We start from the raw sequence: 15,470 nt of genomic DNA on the forward strand, positions 1-15,470 counted from the left end.
GAGGGCTGTGGCTGTGCAGAGTGTAGGGGGACCAAGCATCCAGTCTGAGGGGTAATCACTCTTGCTTTAACCTGCTTGGATCTGGATTGTGGTCTAGAGTGGAGGTCCTGGGGTGTGCGACCAGCTTGCCAGAGCATTGTGGAGGCTTCAGAGAGGGCACCCAACTAATACCTCCTGCAACTGAGAAAACCCCAGCATTTGGTACAAAGCTCCCCTGTCTGGTAGCAGAGTCTTACTGTGGCAAAAAGCCCAAAAGTCAAGTAATTGAGTGGCAATGTGACCAGATAAAGGAAACAAAGAAAACAGAAAAAAACCAACATTAGACTCCTATTTTGGGGACAAAAAGGATCAAAGCATGGAACAGGAGGAAGACAGTGAAGTCAGAACTCCTGCACCAAAAGCTTCAAAGGAAAATACGAGCTGGTTACAGACCATAGAGGACCTTAAGAAGCAGATAAGAGAAGTGGAGGAAAAATTGGGAAGAGAAATGAGAACAATGCAAAAAAATTTCGAAATGAGAGTCAACAGCCTGACTGAGGAAAATAACACCTTAAAAATAGACTACCTCAAATGGTAAAAGAAGCTCAAAAAGGCAATGAGGAGAAGAATGACTTAAAAAGTCGAATTTTCCAGATGGAAAAGGAATCTCAAAAGCTCACTGAGGAGAATCATTCCTTCAGAATTAGATTGGAGCAAATGGAAGCTAATGACTTTATGAGAAATCAAGATGCTGTTAAACAGATCCAAACAAATGAAAGAATAGAAGGCAATGTGAAATATCTCATGAGAAAAACCTCTGACCTGGAAAATAGATCCAGGAGAGATAATTTTAAAATTATTGGACTACCTGAAAGCCATGATCAAAAAAAGAACCTAGAAATCATCCTCCAAGAAATTCTTAAGGAAAACTGCCCTGATGTTTTAGAACCAGAGGGCAAAACAGAGGTTGAAAGAACCCAGCAATCACCTCCTGAAAAAGATCCCAAAAAGAAACTCCTGGGAATATTATAGCCAGGTTCTGGAATTCCCAGATCAAGGAAAGAATATTACAAGCAGCCAGGAAGAAACAATTTGAATATTGTGGAAACACAATCAGGATAACCCAGGATCTGGCAGCTTCTACACTGAGGGATCGAAGGGCTTGGAATGTGATATTCTGGAGATCAAAGGAGCTGGGATTAAAACCAAGAATCACCTACCCAGCAAAACTGAGTATCATGTTTCAGGGGAAAATATGGTCATTCAGTGGAATAGAGGACTTTCAAGCATTCTTGCTGAAAAAACCAGAGTTGAATAGAAAAATTGACATTCAGATACAAGAAGCAAGAGAAGCATGAGAAGGAAAACAGGGAAAAGAAATCAAAAGGAACTTATCAAAGTTGAACTATTAACATTCCTACATGGAAAAACAATAATTGTAACTGATGAAACTTTTCTCAGTATGAGAATAGTTGAAGGGAATAGAAAAAAAAAAAAAAAAAAAAATAAATATATATATATATATATATATATATATATGTTTATATCGGAGGGTATAAGGGCGTATGAATACATATGTGAATGTGTGTATATATGTATATAGGTATACATAGATAGAGGGCACAGGACCAATTTAATAGGAAGGGATGATACTTAAAAGGTGAAATTAAGAGGTGAGAGAGGAATATAATGAGAGGAGATGGGGAGAGGTGGAATGGTGTAAACTATCTCATATAGAAGAGGCAAGGGAAAATGGTTACAATGGAGGAGAAGAATAGGAAGGCAAAAGGGAATGGGTCAACTTTATTCTCATTGAATTTGGCGGGGAGGGAATGAAATACACACTAAATAGGGTATCTCACCCTACAGGACAGTAGGGGGGAAGGGAATGAGAGGGGGGATGATGAAAGGGAGGGAAGGCTGGGGAGGGGGGGTAGGGAAGTTGGAAGCATCCACTTTTGAAAAGGGATGGGATCAAAGTAGAGAATAGAACAAGTGGGAGGTAGGATAGAAGGGAGGGAAATATAGTCAGTCTTTTACAATGTATCTACTATGCTAATGTTTTGCATTAGCTACACATGTACAACCCATACTGAACTGCTTATCTTCCCAGTAAGGGTGGGTGACAAGGGAGGAAGGGAATGAATCTGGAAATCAAAGTTTTAAAATCAAATGTTTAAAATATATATATATGTGTGTGTGTGTGTGTGTGTGTGTGTGTGTGTGTGTGTGTATATACTATTATTAATACTATTTTACATATAATTGGGAAATAAGATATATAGGCATTGGGGCATAGAGATCCACCATGTCCTACTGGGAAAGTCGAAGAGGGTCTGGGATAAAATATGGGAGAGAGCAGATTGGAGAAGGGGATATCCTGTGGGACTGCTATTTTGGGTTGGTGGGTAGGGGAAAGATGGGGAGAAAATTTGTAACTCAAAATCTGGTGGAAATGAATGATGTAAATCAGAAATTAATAAAGCATTTGAAAAATGAAAAAAAAAAACAACCCTCCCCCCCCTTTTTTTCATGGAAAGAACACTAGACTTGTAGCTAAAACATCTAGATTCTGGTTAAGTCCCTTAAGCTCTCTGAGCCTCACAATTTCCTCATCTATGTAGTGAGGCAGTCTCAGGATGTTGGAATCCCCACAGGACCTGGAATTCTTTTCTCCCTCTTCTCTGCCTCCTGCCTTCCGTGGCTTCCTTCAAGGCCCAGCTAAAATCTCCCCCTCCCCCTCAATGCTGTGCATTCCCTCTGTTGATTTCTTCCAGTTTGCCCTCCATAGATCTTGTTCACAAAGTTGCCCCCTCAAAAGCATGAAGCTTCTCAAAGGCAGGTATATTTTTACCTTTCTTTGTATCCTCAGTTCTCAGCACCAGGTCCTAAAGCATAGTAGTTACTTAATAGAGATTTATTGGCTGACTGATCATAAATTTAGAGCTGGATGGGAATGGAGAAATGATCTTATCCAACTCCATTATATAAATGAAGAAGGGAAGGGAAAGGATCAAATATTTACATGGTAGCTACTATGTGGAAGGCACTGTCTTAAGCACTTTTGGCAAATATTATCTTACTTGGTTCTCACAACAACCCTGTGAAGTAGGGGTATTCCAATTTTACAGTTGTGGAAACTGAGGCAAACAGATTAAATGACTTACTCTGGATCCCATAACTACTAAGTGTCTCAGGCTGGATTTGAACTCAGCCCTTCTTGACTCTAAGCTCAGCATTTCATCTGCTGTGATATATAACTGCCTCTTAATGAGGAAATTGGGACCCAGAAAAGTTAAATGATCATGGAGTTTGTAAGTTAACTGAGCTGGTATTCAAACTCAGACTATATGATTCCAAATTCAAGATGCTTTTTCCAACTCAGCAATGGCCCCCCATATTCTCCTCCTTTATTGGAATAAATAATCTCTAAAGTCCCTTCCAGGTCTAAAATTAAATGATCTACAAAAAAAATTAATTTTTAAAGCAACAGGAATCTACTTTAACTGAATAAAAACATTTCTATTATAGAAGTATTTTTCGTTTTATTTTTTAATTTTTTTATATGTTCTGAACTGTCTCTCTCCCTGTCCACCCCAAACTAGAGAAAGGCCACTATTTGACATATACATATATGTGCGTGTATGTGTATATTGATAGATAGATAGATGATAGATAGATAGATAGGTAGATAGATAGATAGATAGATAGATAGATAGATAGATAGATAGATAGATAGATAGATATGGTAAAACCATACTATTTATCAGTTTTTTCTCTGGAGGTGAATAACATCTTCCTTCATAGGTCCTTTGTAGTTGATTTGAGCATTTATAATACTCAGAATAACTTAATCATTCACAGTTATTCTTCAAACAATATTGCTGTTATTATACACAACATTCTCTTGGCATTCAAGCCTTTCCATGTTTTTCTAAAATCCAATAGAGAAGTATTACAGATAATGCTTTTTTCCTCCTATGGTAAATGTGGGGACTTTTGCTATATGTCAAGGTAATTTTCTTTTTTTATTTTAATTTTTAAAAATTTATTTATTTACTTTTAGTTTACAACAGGGATTTTTCAATGAAAACAAAGCAAATACACCACCCTGAGGACTGTATAGTCAATAGGAAAAACAATGACAACTACATTAGGGCAACAAAGAAGGGAGGGTTGAGGGCAAACACGTGATTATACAACTCAGCAGTTTCAAAAATCCAGAGTACCAGCGAATCCTTAGGCATAAAACATTGGGGAGGGGAGAAAATAATTTATAATAGAAACACTTCACTCTGACTAGCATATTGTAAGTGCCAGCTGATCAAGTTATGTCATGGCAATTTAAGTGTGTAATTCTTTTCTGGGAGTGGGGAGGGGTTGGAGAAAAGTTGGATTAAAAATTCTCCCAAAACAGTTTAGTTTATATTTGATCTGTCAGCAGGCACTGGTTCACTAGAGACCAGCATGTCACTAGTGCATTTATAGAAACCAGATTCAGTATATCCTAGACAGGAATTGATTCAGCTACAACTTCTACTTAGTGATTTTTTGCTATTCTTCAGCTGTCCAGACCAATGCTATATCTTCTTGACTTCAAAACATCTGGATGAATAGTGAAATCATTCATTGGAATGTTTATCCTATACTGCACCATTCATCCTGATTTATCCAAATAACAACATGAGTGACATTGAGTGAACTCAGAATCCGGGGTACATTTATCACTTCTCATCTAGATAGTTTGGTATCACTTCCAAAGACAAGTCCAGAATCTTAAAATTGCTGTAAAATAAAGGCTTGTTAATTTGGACTCCTCTCCTTTAGAATCTGCAATAACTTAGATAAGAACTGTATGATTTTTATTGAAGAAAAATTGATCATTCTGTGAATTTCCAAAGTCTTATTAATGAGTGAGAAAAGCAATATGATATGATAGATAAGGGATGGGATTCAAGATAGTATAACCTTGGTTTAAGAATTCAGGGGTGGGGAACCTGTGACCTTGAGGCTACATGTGGCCCTCTAGGTCCTCAAGTGTGGCATTTTGACTGAATAGGGCTGTATTAGACAACGTAGAGGGCCACATGTGGACTCAAGGCCCCAGTTTCCCCACCCAGGAAGTCCTGCCCCACCCTTCCCCCACCCCTGGAGCAAAGTACTTAACCTTTCAATTTCTCCAAGAACTCTCAAGTTTGTAAATTGAGGAAAAGTTCATGATCTGCATAGGTAGCAGGAGTTTCTTTACCATCTGTTCCTTATGTCAATGAAGTCTCAGGTCTAGCCTAATGAAAACTCATTCAATTATCAGTACAATATCTTTTTCAAATCAAGGGTTCAAGAAATTAAGAGTAGTTTCAATGTTCCTTTAATTTATGAATCTATCAATTAATTCTTAAAAGGTCAAGATAATTTCTATAATTGAGATCTAATGCAAATGACAATTTCTTTGTATTAACTGACCTCATTTCACTTTTGCTCTTTATTTACATATTAGCTTGTAATTTGTATTTTGTGTATAAACTGCAATATTAAGTTATTTCTTTGAAAATATCCTACAGTTCAAACTTTTTACAAAATCAGACTGACCCTCCCCCTGTCCCATCTAATCTTATTCCTAATCTTCTCTCCCTCCTAGATTTTATCTATCAGTGCACATATCATAGACAGAAACAGCCAATGGACAGAGAGCTGGACCCAGAATTTAAAAAGAGGTGAAAAGTAGACTAAGGTTGTCTTTAGGACATTGCACTTTCTTTTCATGATCCCGAGCTTCTGCCTAAAAACAAAGATCCATCTTCTTAATACCAATATTCTTCCAGTGATATTTCAGGGCTACAAGCTATGGAATAACAGAGTCCCCAAAGAATTGAAGCTGAGAATCACCAATAAGGCAAGGAAGAGGAGGGCATTGTGAGTGTGAACAATCTGCAACAGATTGAGGAGTTATTAATGAAGATTAAAAATACTTATTAATCACTTACTGTGTTTCAAGCACATGTGATAGAAATAAAAAAGCAAAACAGTCCCTGCTCTCAAGGAGTTCACATTCTCTTGTGGAAGAGAACATTTCTAAGAGGTTTTAATCACTAGGCAGATGGAAAGTCCAGTGGTCCTTAGGATCCAGTGCAAAGCAGATGGTGATGCATCTTCTCTTCATCTCATTTCCATTGATGAAACCATATCTGATATTAGCTTATTTGACAGAGCCAAGAAATTGAAGAGAACTTTCTTTTCCAGGTCTTTAGTAGCTGTGGCTGCTGAGGAGGCAAGGGATGCAGCCCTTGCTGAAATAGTCACCTGATCACTTCTCCATGAGCATTGCTTTCTTGGACAATGACTGAAGGAACACTGTGCTGGAAGCAAGGCCAAGGGGGCACTACTATTTGCAAAGTTTTGGGGGCTCACTTTCCTGGCAATGGTAGTTGATTGGTTGGTAGGGATGGGGATGGTGGGCCTTTTTCTCTACATGATTGGCTCCCCTTGATGTTGGCTGAAGAGGTAGTATAAACAATGTAATCATAGAAACTGGACCAGAATTTTTAAAAAATGGAGCAGTTACATAGTGAGTGAGAGATGTCCATCAGACAGTCCACCTCCAATGGTATCCACACCATGTCAAGTGAACAAGAAGATCTCCAGCATGTTGGATGGAACCTGGTAGTATATTTCTAGGAGGACATGGACCAGAATTATTGCAGAGGATGGACAAATATGGAGTTGGGATCATCATTGAAGAGAATAAACTCACAGAAACGCTGGAGTCTGATTTTATAAAAATCATTAGAGAATGTTTTCCAAAATGCCTTATTTTAGTACAGTGTGTACATAAAACTAAGAAATAGTGCAAAGTAAGATGAGGTCAGTTAATGAAAAATAATTTGCATTTACAATTTTATTACATAATTATAAAACCTATTCCTTTAGCACACTTTAATTTCTGAATTCCGAAATTAAAGTTGGAATCTCTAATTCCTCAAGCCCTTGATTTGAAAAAGATACAACTATTTGAATAGGTTTCCCTTATTCTTAAATCTGAAAATTCACAAAAATAGATTTAAATGTATATTTTTTAACAAAAATGTCTTAGCATGCTAGCATATTCTAGAACCTTACCTCCAAAACCTGAACATGAAAGCAGTGATTTTAGTCCCTGGTGGTGACCTATGTTTCATTTAGTTTCCTCAGTATTCTTTTCTAACTTTAAAGAGGTTAAAAGAAAAAAGTTTTCCTACCACCTTCAAGACCTTTTCATTAGCACCAAATTTGGATGCATTTTTTGGTAACATTTACTCATCAGAGCTAGGACTCTGTTTATCCCATTTTCCACAAGAGTTTGCAATTTTCCACCAATTTCTATACAGAAATAAGTACAACTGCCCTGCCCAACCCACATTTTTCACTGGAGTGAAAACTCCAGTATAAGCTGGAGTTAGAAAAAATTTAGTGCTGTATTATTGTCTAGCTTGATTACCTTATGGGTAATTAGCTAACATTCCTAAAGTGCTTTGAAGATGAAAGTCCCCCCAAAAGTGCTAATAATTGTTAAGTATTATTAAAAGGAAACATAAAATTGACCTATTGTTAACATTAATTTGTACTTTATCATGTCTTCCATCTTCTCCCTGACATTTAACATTTTTCTCAGTGGAACCTCATAAAGTGGTAGGAATTTCCATGGCTATTTCAGTTGTAAGATACATACACTAACCTCATAGGACCATTTGGCAAAATTTACTCAGTGAAAAATGGAGACTGAAGGCATCAACATATTAAGTATTTAAAGGTAGCCATACTTTGTGGTAGCTGGACGAATAACAATTTAAATGAACAACCTCTGCATTCCAGATCTTCAGTAGGAACTGGGGCTGAGAGGGTTTTATCATTTGGAGTAGGAGTTCTTAACCTGAGTTCCCTGAATTTATCTTTTAAATATGTTGATAACTATTTCAACATAATTAGTGTGTAACCAACCCCATGCATTTTATAAATTTAAAAATATTCAGAGAAAGGGTCCAGGGGCTTCACCAGATTGTCAGGGGGGCCCATGACCTCCCCAAAAGGTTGAGAATCCTTGATTTAGAAGTATCTGGAATAAGCATTTTAGCTTTGCCCAATGCACCGCAAAATACATGAAGGAATAGTGACCTGCCTTAACTTGGCTGTATGAGCTTAAAACATGTGCCATTTCTTTGCACCGATAACTGCTTCCTGACCCTATATTATGTAGTAATGACTCTTCTCTATATTCTGCTGTCATCATAGGGAGTTAAACATTTCAGAAGCAGGAGAACTGCTCCCTGTCATCTCACCTCTTGCTTCCTCCTTCCCCCCCCCCCCTCATCTCCCTACCCCACTAAATCCTGGAAAGGACAGATGGACGGAAAAAAGTACACCTCCAGCCTGTGTGGCTGGCAGGCTGCCATTGTCTGATTGGCAGTAGAGAGAGCAGGACTATACAGTCCTCTAAAATAAAACGTTCTTAAATATATTCTATTAGGAAAGCATATTTAATACCGGAAATTATCGATCAAATACATTCAAAACATTTGCAATCCTGCGCGCAGAGCAAAAAGCAAAACAAACTCTTCTCGTCCTCCAAGCTCGCTGGCTTGGTTCATTCATGGTAAACACCACTTCAATTCTAGGGAAGTTAATCCGCAGCCCTGTTACAGGAAACCCGTACTTATTAAAGTAACATTAAGTGCTTTTTTTTTTTTTAATATTGATCTTCTTCTCTAGCTTAATGATAGGAACTCTGATGTTTTAATAATAACCTTACAAGCTTTATCTCATTTTACTTCGCTGTGTTACTAAAAGATGCAATGGAAACTAAGTTAGCATAAACATTTTGCAGATGTCTTTAAAGGCTAGGCAAAAAAAAAAAAAAAAAAGATTCAATTGCGCTGCATGTTAACAAAGATGCCTGCAAAACTAAAAGATAAAAGGGATCCTCCAGTGTGAACATCAAAGAATTGTTAATGACAAGAAATACCATTAGGGTTAGCATCTCTTTTGTTTCAACCCCTTCACACCTGCAGTGTGTTGGGAGCTAAGCCTTTGTTCAAAAATTTGAATTACCTCCATTAGCATTTATAGAAAAATGGTTGCAAAACAAGAGAAATGTGCTTTTGGTTTTCCCCCTGGCTTGGAAAGTCAGAAATTAGTTCTTTTTTTCCTCTCTGTAGGTTTCCTTCAAGTTACAGTATATGCTGCAGTGAAAACTATAGGTCAGAGGCAGCTGAAGGCAAGTGAGCTTGGTGGAAATGTGGGGATCACTTTTTTCACCACACACAAAAAAAGAGAATATAAGCAACTTAGAGCATCACGCATAAGAAACTCAGACATTAGCAAGAGCAAAATCAGAGCGTGAAATTCAGATTAGCCCTCCACAGGCTGTGAGAGGAAGGGGGTACTGGGAGACTTGGCATGGCTAAAGGTGTAACCTGTTTCATTTGGCCCCTGAAAAATTTTAACAGATGGTGGGACCAGCTGTCTTTTTCAGCCATTTAATAAACTCTTCGGTGGTAACAGTTTGGGAAGTGGGGGTTTTGAGTTTTAGGCCAGAGGAGAAAATAAAGAAATCTGTCTCAATTGTCTTTGCCAAGTAGTCAAGTCTGGAAACATTATGAGAAGTTAAAGTGAAAAACCTAATCGATGATACTGTCTTCATCATGTGGAGAGGAAAAAAATTGGGAGCAGGAAAAACAAATCACTTTCTGCTAGAGTAGACAGCTAAATGTAAGATGGGTTTTATATTAGTGCCTTTATCTTGGATTTTCATTTCAGCTTTTTAAAAGGCAATATATAATTAAAATGTTTTCAAGATCCAATGACAAATTAGCCACATTTCGAGGCAACTCTCCATCTATAGCCCGGGAAAAGTAGCCTTTATTAAAATGTAGAACTTACAGAAGATAAACACTTGTCAAGATGAATGAGTCAGCGAAGTCCCTCCAACTTACATCATTAGTCAAAAAATGGCAGAGAAACCTGTTAGTTATGTTGCTGTAAATACACAGGGCTGAAATCCAGACCTCAGTGGTATACAAATTTGCTCATATTCTTAGCTGATTTTCAAATTGACCTATTTTTGATTACCATTTTTGATGGAACTGTTAAATGGCAATTCTCAAGTTCAGAATAGCAAGACCATTTTATTTGCAAAGCGTATCTGCCATCTTAGAACACAACCATTCTTTTTGTGGACTTAGGCATTAACCCAATTGAACAACATCTCCTTCCTTTTGACAAGTCTCTGTTCTCTCTACAATAAAGCCTGTTACATGCAAAGGTCATAGACTACCCTTCAGTTGCAACAAACCAGAAACACGTTTTAAGAGAACATTGACAAATTTTCACATGTCTGGTACATGTGAGATTAAAATGACAACAGAAACAGATCTAATAAATCTCTGATGACCACTTCCACACTACTTCCTTCAACCTCTGAATGGCTCTTGGAACTTTGATTTCTAAGCAGACAGAAAAAGATGGGGTGGGAGGGGCAGAACTGATTCTGCCTTGAATAGGAGACCAGGCCCATCCCAATCCTTAATGAGCTGAAGGCAGAGACACAATTCTATTGCCACTTATTTGTCAAATGTATAAGACAAATTGTTTCCCCTCCTTTGTGATTCAGTTTGTAGCAGACCTTACCTGCCACTTCCCTAGTTATATAAAAGTTTATAACATAAATGTTTTTAAATTCCTTCACACGAAAATCTAAGTGCACATCCATACATCATCAAAATGACCAGTTTCTAACTTGCTCAATCAGTTAATTGCATTGTAATTAAGGGTAGTTTCAATTTATTGAATTCAATTTATTACTATTTTGGTTCTGTGCATGTTTTGTTTATAAGCTGGCTGCTAAATGTTACCAGTGATGATTTACACATGAGGAATCATGTAAAAAACATCATCAAGGACAAGTTTGAGGAGGAAAGGAGATAATCTGGTCATGTAGCAATTGGGAGGTGCCTGAGTGCTATACTAACATCCACAAAATATTAAAGGAATCAAAGGGGGCCCTCCTCTGTGGAGAACTCAAAGAAGTAGACAAGGAAAGGGGAAAATATATATGGTTTGCCATATGTACCTGCAGAGGGAATCCCTACAGGAGTGAGAATATGGATATGTCCAGCTATCAAAGAAAGTTCAGCTCACATTTATACAATGCTTTGTGATCTACAGCCAGCCCTTTGTTTGGAGCCACTCCACAATCAATGGGAATGCCACCAATCGCATCAAGAAGTCAATTTCTATCTCTAAGCATTTCAACTCTAATGCTAATAAATTTTTGGAATTTATGGAATCTTCAGTAAGGTACAGATCATATTCTTTTGGAGAAAGACAAGTCTTTCACTATCACAAGAACTTTATAATATTTTTATAAGTGAAGTTTTAAAAAGGAAAAGTAGATTGGGTCTAACTTTATGGAAGTCAATAATAATAATTGTAAACAAAATTAAATGTGTGATAAGAACACTAGAAGTTTGTCTAAATTAATTTCCTCATATCCCAATCCCTATGACTTCATAGATATATCACAGGGAATTGCCTACAGCACATTGAGGTTAAGTTATTTGCCCAGGAACCCACATCTAAGTGACAGAGATGGGATTTGAACCCCAGGTCTTTCCGATACTAAGCAGTTCTATCCACAACCAGGCCACTTTAGTGGAACTAATTCTAGCTTCTCTTCCAAAAGCCAATACCTTTCTGTCTTATAAACGGGTTAGAAGCATTAAGTGCAGTTTAAATATTGACCTTAATTCTGTCAGACTTTGAAGGGTATATAAATTCCCCCTCAAATGATTGTGTGGGGAAAATCCTAAATTCATTGCTCCTTATTTGCTTACATGGAGGACTTTGTCTATTTCATGCCTTCAAAATAATGGAAAAACTGGAATCAATGTAATTCGATTCATTTCAACCAACACTTTTTAAACACTGACTGGGCAAGGCTCTGGCATCAGTAAATAGAAATGAACATATGACAACCTTACCCCTCCCCCCAATGCCTACAGGTAAATCATGGTTGGGGTCAGTGTTAGGGAAAAGACTTTCATCTATTGCCACATCTGCCAAATTTTTATGGGTCACCTGCATCTAAAGAATACCCACATATACTTCGGTGCTGGTCATCTTGACATCATTGCAGCCAAGGGTAAGGTTCCCAAGAGTGACTGTAAGATAGCCCATACAAAGGATTTTTCCAGAACATCTACAATTCATGGGTAGCAATAGCAGCAGCAACTATTCTAGTTGACTAGATGGGCTTTATTTGTGCTGCCTCCTTTGTGCTATTATTCCCCTATAAATATTCAAATATTTATGCAGTATCTGACATTTATTTGGCTGTGTTTTACTGTGGGAAACCTCCCTTTAGATCACAAAAGACTGCGATGCTAAATCAATTGGAAAGTATTTACGTACCTATTATGTGCTAGGCATTCTATATGTGGATGCCCAGGTGCTTCCCATAGTCATTGTAAGCAAATCAGCACTATTCTTACCAACGCATAACTTTACAGCATTACCCATATTTTCTCAACTGAGATAGGTTTTCAGCCATCTTTATGTGGTTTGTTCTTGTTAAAAGCTACACCCTCTCCATTTGCACACTACTCAATGATGGATATTTTTTTATTATCTACAAAAGATAGGATCTAAATACTTGAAATAGTAAAGGAAAACAATGAAGCTGTGACTTGCCCTTGTCATTTCACTACTGACTCAAAAAAGGGGTGTGGGGTGGGGAGGAGAATGAGATCTTTTTTAAAAAGCTTTTTTAATTCAGTCTCAAAATCCTTTAATAATTGAACACCCCTTAAAGATTGGGGCAACATTTTAGTTTACTAATTCTAGGAAGAGGCAAGTTACAAGCACTAGTGAGATTTGGGATCCCAGACACCTGTTCAGTGGAGGATAGCTGATTACTGGGTCCTTTGAAGAGAGAGTAGATGTTTTATTGTTTTAGCCATATGTCCCTAGAGTGGCTGTAGCATTTGCTTTGAAGGAAGCCTCCTGTTGGCTACCTTGTCTGCTATCTGAGAAGAGGTACAGGGATCATATCCATGGGAGGGGCCACGCGTCATCTAAGAAAGAAACAAGGGGAAATTTCAATATGAGATAAGGTTGATTTTGCATTTTTCCTCCTATAAAAGTAACAGCAACACAACCCAGCTGGAAGCTTCCAATTCTTACTACACACTTCACTCCTCCTGCTCAGAGCTCCCCTAATGCCCAGGGGGACATTCCCTGTGGTAATACTAAGCTGCCTCTGACCACTATATGCACATCTGTTTGAATACTGTTTAAGTAGGTATTAACAGGAAAAGGAAGTCCATTGAGAAATAAGAAAAAAAATCATTAGCTTACAGATTTCTTTGGATTAGCCAAAGCTAACACATTGTTAGCCTCAGAGTTCTCTATGTAAACAGAGAAAAATTAAAGTACCTAGAAGACTTTTGTCTTTCTCCCAAAGAAATCTACCTTACTAAAGATTATATAAATTCAGTAAATTTATTAGCATTGCAGTTGAGATGCTTAGAGATAGAGATAAATCCCCTGACTGTTTCAAGCACCCTGATGGGGTCACATGATTCAGAGTCTGTTTCCCAATTCTGTACTTATGGGAACATAGATTTAGACTTGGAGACCTTAGGGGCCATTGAGTTCACTTTCTTATTCTACAGATGAAGAAACTGAGGCACAGAGAGGTTAGGTGACCTTCATGGTAACACAGCTAATTAGGTGTCTGAAGCAGTATTTGAATACAGGTCTTCCTGACTTCAAGTCCAGGGCTCTAATCATTATGCTGTCTAGCTGCCACTTCATTCTCTTCAATTCAACAAATATTAAGTATTTATTATGTACAAGTCATTCTGCTAGACAAAAATGAAACATTTCATTATGTGTATAGGAACTTAATTTTATCAAGGATGATCAGACTCTTGGGGAATGTTTCTTTCTGACCAAACTCATGAGAGACTGGTCTATAAACCAAGAAAGTATTTTATGAATTCCCAATGAGACCTATAACTGACAAAGGACCAGAATACTCATGTTGGCTGTTCATATCACTCTCTTCTCAATTAAAAAAAAAGGTATTTTAAAATCAGATTGAAATTTCAAAGTAACCTTGTGAATAAGTGGCAAAGCAGAGAGCTCTGGATGGTCTTAAAGGGCAAGATCATCTTATCTGATGGCCCCTTCTCCACTGTCAGTAAATATAGTACTTGCCAAATTTGGGGCAAGTCACTCCCATAGTCAGTGACTGAGAAACACAGACACGACTCCTTACCAGCCAACGTTCTTTTCAATGTTCCTTACCAGTCTCAAAGCTTCTAGATGATTACATCACAATCTTGAATTACAATTACATTTAATTTTTTCTCAATAATATGTAAACAAAAATTAACATTTGTTTTTTAAAATTTTGAGTTCCAGATTCTCTCCTTCCCTCATTCCTCTTCCTCCTCCTTGAGAATGCAAGCAATTTTATATTTGTTATACATATGCAGTCATGCAAAACATTGAATTACAATTAATTACACCACAGCTTATATTATGATAGGCACATTTTGGGATGAGATTGGGGAAAATACCCTAAACCTCATCAGTCACATTTATAAATAATCTCTCAGGGTGGATTATTTCTTGGACAAATTTCTGCTGACAACTAAGCTCATACATTTTATATTGACTTATTCTCATTTTCAGAGGGTAACATTTTCTGACCTTGTCCCACGAATTATAGGACTACATCTTATTTGAGTTCTATAGCACTCTATGTCCAAACTATAATGAGTAAATTTCCAGTAATTCTTTTCATCTGAGAAGCAGCATAGCATAATGGAAAATGTTTAGGCTTCAGAGTCAGAAGGACCTTGGTTTAACTCTTATAAAGACCTCTCTGGATCTTTCAAGCTGTGTGACTTGGGCAGGCAATCACTGGGGTTCTCTGAACCTCAGTTTCCTCACTGTAAAATGGGAATAATGTTACCTCTATTACCAATCTCACAAGTTTGTGGTGAAGTTTAAATGAGATTATATGGGTAAGATGTTTTGCAAGTTTTAAAGCCCTACATAAATGTAAGTTGTGATGATTTTGAATTAAATGTAACTATATATATACAGTTTTAAAGCAGCAACATCAAGCCCCTGGATCATTTACCAAGTTCCAAGATCATTAGTCCAAATTCCTTTTATTATATCACATTAGGAACTTCCAAAGAAAAGATAATGTCCCAAGGGTATCTCACCTTCACAGAGTTACATATTTTGGATTTGCTGACAGCAAAGTTCAGAATATAAATCTTGGCAGGACATTATTCTTTGAGAGTGGAAGAGCTGCATCCTGAATCTTTGAAACAGCTGGGGCCAGATGGAAGGAGAGTGTGAATATGACAATACCTATGAAAGTTGTTGGCTTGACTGCTCTAGGGACCCAAGTTCTCCATCGGCAGAACAGATACAATATG

At 37.4% G+C, this 15,470-nt stretch overlaps 1 protein-coding gene across 5 annotated transcripts in view; it reads left to right on the plus strand.

Annotated features, from left to right (window-relative positions):
- The window catches only part of LOC138155352 (myosin-IIIb-like), a 381,066-nt gene that overhangs the window by 339,921 nt on the left and 25,675 nt on the right, over positions 1-15,470 (plus strand). The window contains exon 15 of one of the 5 annotated variants that reach the window (XM_069080562.1): positions 6,220-7,244. The exons of the other annotated variants lie outside the window; for them this stretch is intronic. The gene's annotated coding sequence lies outside the window, so the exon portion shown is untranslated. Of the gene's footprint in view, positions 1-6,219; positions 7,245-15,470 lie in introns of those variants that run through there. 5 annotated transcript variants of the gene reach the window in all.

The sequence above is a fragment of the Petaurus breviceps genome, unplaced genomic scaffold (assembly GCF_028583685.1).
Source record: "Petaurus breviceps papuanus isolate PSGF00001 unplaced genomic scaffold, PetGlider_PUasm1.0 91133, whole genome shotgun sequence".
Classification (NCBI taxonomy): Eukaryota; Metazoa; Chordata; class Mammalia; order Diprotodontia; family Petauridae; genus Petaurus; species Petaurus breviceps.